Source organism: Cannabis sativa, chromosome 5 (assembly GCF_029168945.1).
Source record: "Cannabis sativa cultivar Pink pepper isolate KNU-18-1 chromosome 5, ASM2916894v1, whole genome shotgun sequence".
Taxonomy (NCBI): Eukaryota; Viridiplantae; Streptophyta; class Magnoliopsida; order Rosales; family Cannabaceae; genus Cannabis; species Cannabis sativa.
Genome location: NC_083605.1, coordinates 36,304,690 through 36,308,795, shown reverse-complemented (window position 1 = coordinate 36,308,795; position 4,106 = coordinate 36,304,690). Strand labels below are relative to the sequence as shown.

The 4,106-nt window shown below is 28.2% G+C and overlaps 1 long non-coding RNA gene across 2 annotated transcripts; it reads left to right on the top strand.

Moving 5' to 3' along the window:
* Positions 1–786: 786 nt before the first annotated feature.
* Positions 787–2,385, top strand: LOC133037892 (uncharacterized). 2 transcript variants are annotated; one of them, XR_009687878.1, is made up of 3 exons: positions 850–1,306; positions 1,426–1,676; positions 2,160–2,385. It is a non-coding gene; the product is annotated as an uncharacterized LOC133037892 (long non-coding RNA). The 2 variants fall into 2 exon arrangements; XR_009687877.1 differs by lacking the exon at positions 1,426–1,676 and having other exon boundaries at positions 787–1,306.
* Positions 2,386–4,106: the final 1,721 nt, after the last annotated feature.

Here is a 4,106-nt window from a genome sequence, read left to right as displayed (position 1 = left end):
AAAAAATCATTAATCTATATAGTCAATCTCAATCTGGTCTAATCACCATTACTGAATATTAATACAAAAATTCATATTCTTATTGGTGCGATGTCGTTAGTTTTCTCGGAGACATATGCATTGATTCTCGGCAAGTCACTATTGAAAAACAAAAAGATCTCTACCACACCTAATTTTTCCCATCATCAATCAACAAATTAATATCTAATTAATAATTTTGTGGACTCCACCCATTTTTATTATTAATCTTTTTTTTTTTACTAAATTTAACCGAGTCTTCACATAAATATTTTAAATAATTTGTTGCATAATTATATGTATACTCGATATTGGTTAGAGCTTAGAATGTTCTTAAATTTGTCCACGCATATCAAAACTTCATTTAATTATATGAACTCGGGTCACTAAAGAGTTGGGAGTGATTTTTAGTGACATGCAATATTAGACTCTAAAAATTGAGTGTTAGTCTCTTGTAATGTGGGTCACTAAAAATATAGAGTGTCACTAAAGAGTAAAACCCAAAATAATTTTATTTTTATTAATATAAAAAATATTGACATATAGTGACACGCCGTACGCGAATGGATAAATATATCCCCACGCATCTGGCGTGTCACTATATCATTACCTAATATTTTTATAAAAAAAGTACAACTGTAATTAATAAATAAAAAATAATAAAAATATATTTAATAATAGTAAATCTTAATTATTCATGCAACTCTTTCTTTCTTAATCAATTTAAATTCTCAATCAATTAAAACATTTACCAGCTAATATAAAATATTAAATAATAGAATATAAAATAAACATTAAAAAAACTTAATAAAAAAAGAAAAAAAAAAGCTAAGTATAATCAGTCCATTTAAAAAAATAATATAGAATAAACCTCTTTCTCTCTCTCTCGACTATTCCTATTCCATAGCAAGAAAACCCTAATTTCCTTTTCCATCTATCTCTCTCGCCTCCCCTGTCTAATGAGTTGAACGAAACGGGGTGGGAGCTTGGGGACGACGGCGCCGTGGATGTCGAGCTTAGGTCGTGGACGACAGGGAGGAGAAGTTTAGGCCATGGATGTGACGGCGAGTTGGGGATTTGGGCAGGTTTGACCGGGAGTTGCGCGAGGATATTGGTCCTCTCTTTATCTCTTGATCCTCATTTCTTTCTCTCTTTAATTATAACCATTAAAATGCCTTGGCCAAGTGTTCAATTCCAAGTTCCATCGCAAATTCCCCATTTTGGATCCTCATTCATATTGTGATCCCAGAACGACCAACTGAGTGCGAAGTGTTCAATGTTGTAACAGGTATTACACACCCTTCTTTGCAAATGTTGCTCCTTTTTTACTGTCTATGACTATGAGTTTTTGCTTCAATTATAAATCAAATACTTCAGATAACTGTTAAGATATTTTTATGAAATTAGGAACATCATATTTGATCCACAGACATTTTAATAACAAGGTAGATTAAAATGTCTGTCATTTGTTGCTTTGAATTGAGAGCAGTTGATTATTTATACAATGTTGAGCTCATTCATTTTCTCTGTTTTTGGTGGGTTTGGTCCATGGTAACTCATCGAGCCAAAAAAGGGAAATGTTTGAAATCTGCTTCATCAACTTTTCTGCACATTATTTTATCTTAAAGTATTATTACATCATGAAGAAAATAAAAAAGGTCAGTAGTAGTTTTAGGGGAAAAAAATAATTAATCATTTTAAAATTTGAGGTCTGAACGCAAGATTGTTTTCCTGATTTTTGTCTAAAGAGATATAGTAGTTAAATAATTTTATTTAATATAGTGCTTGTTTCTTATCTTCAATAACTTATTTATTAGTTATAATAGTTATATATTAAAGAAAGAATAATATAGAAAGAACAACTTCAATCCTTAGAAGCTAACAGCAGACAATATTACCTTTTATTTTTAGTTAGTTTTCGATTAATGTTAGTTATTAGTGCTGAAATTTTATTTGTAACCATATATTTAAGGTGATTTATTATGGATTCTATATTCTTTCATTTCAATTAGATTTTGAAGCATATGTTAGTTATATATATAATTTGCTATATGTGTATTTAAAATAATTTAGCTTGGAGTTTCTTTTTTCGAGTTTCATATTGATAATGTTTTTTTGGGTATTTTTATTTTCTTTTTTAGGTCCCTAATAATGAAAAAGAAGACATTGGTTTATGGCAAAGAAGCTCATGTGAATAAGCTTACAAGTTCAAGATCTGTTTTGTTTGAAAATATCAGATTGCAATTCTTGAATGTTATACCTATTATGATTTACTCAAGATTTTTATTTTATCTCTTGTATAGATTTGATATAATTTGTAAAAAAATCGACAATTTTATAGTACATTAAGTTTTGTTCTTGTTTAATTAATTTTTAGTTTTAAGTATTATTATTATTTTTTTTGTCAGGAAAAATAAAATAAAATAAAATAATTTTGATATATCATGCATATTTTTTTTTTATTTTTATTTTTTTTAAAAAAAAAATGTGATATAGTGACACTCTATAAGTGTGGCCCTTGGCAGGAAAATTATTAAAAAAAGAAAAAAAAATAGATTTAGTGACACGCTGTGGTTGTGGCTGTTGTCTTTAGGGTCTGACAATGTGAGATTCTAAAAGTCTATAGTGACACGCAGTGAGCGTGTCTAAAAGGTTTCAGTGACTCGTACTGAAAGTCACTAAATATTACTTTTACTGACACCCACATTAGTGACACGCAATGGAGTGTCACTAAAAATCTTTAGAGTCTCTCAAAATGGGTCACTGAATCCCATTTTTCTAGTAGTGTAAAACTATTACACATATTAAAACGACACTAATACATTGTTAAGCTATGAGAGGTCAAACTAGGAAACCATAAGTTTGTGCTAAAACCTATACCATACATTGATCACCAACATAAGAAAGCTTTGAACCCATTTTACAAAAGAAAAGAATCACATTCAAATATAAAAACATGAAAATTATATAGTCTTTACAGGAAAGACAACATAAAGTAGCAGGAATCTTGAGGAATTGAAAAAGAAAAAAATCATTAATCTATATAGTCAATCTCAATCTGGTCTAATCACCATTACTGAATATTAATACAAAAATTCATATTCTTATTGGTGCGATGTCGTTAGTTTTCTCGGAGACATATGCATTGATTCTCGGCAAGTCACTATTGAAAAACAAAAAGATCTCTACCACACCTAATTTTTCCCATCATCAATCAACAAATTAATATCTAATTAATAATTTTGTGGACTCCACCCATTTTTATTATTAATCTTTTTTTTTTTTACTAAATTTAACCGAGTCTTCACATAAATATTTTAAATAATTTGTTGCATAATTATATGTATACTCGATATTGGTTAGAGCTTAGAAGGTTCTTAAATTTGTCCACGCATATCAAAACTTCATTTAATTATATGAACTCGGTGATATTAAAATCATACCACTTAATTTACCAGTTATTTGTTAAGAAATTAAGTGATGATTATTATGCTTTGATGAAATATATTATATGTTTCAGGTGAAATTGAATATTGGAGAACAAGGCAAAGTAAAGAAATAATTGACCAGTAAAGAAAAAAATGATCATCAGGTGATTTGCATTTATAAGAAATTAAGTAATGATTATTATACTTTGATCATAATATATTATATAATTCAGGTGATAATTTTGCATAAATTTATAACTTATTTAGATAAATATGTTAAATTAAACCCATATATATATATATATATCTATTCTATATAAAGTGTGCCTATATAACTGAATTCTTGATTTATGAGAAATTCATGGGTCACTTTTTATTTTTATTTAATAAAATAATAAAATATTATTTATATATAATAAAATAAAAATAAAACAAATCATATTAATATTTGAACTGATATTTGATACGAGTCACAACCCAGAGGGAAACTAATTTTTTTTTTTTTATATATAAAACAAGAGGGCAAAAATAAAGTTAAGAAGAAAACAACGGGGATTTGATACGGAGAGTGAAGCTTCTGAGTCCTCTGTTTGAAGAATTGAGGGACAACGATAAAGCCCTGGCCAAAGAAGAATTGAAACCACCGAAGCTCGACCTTTC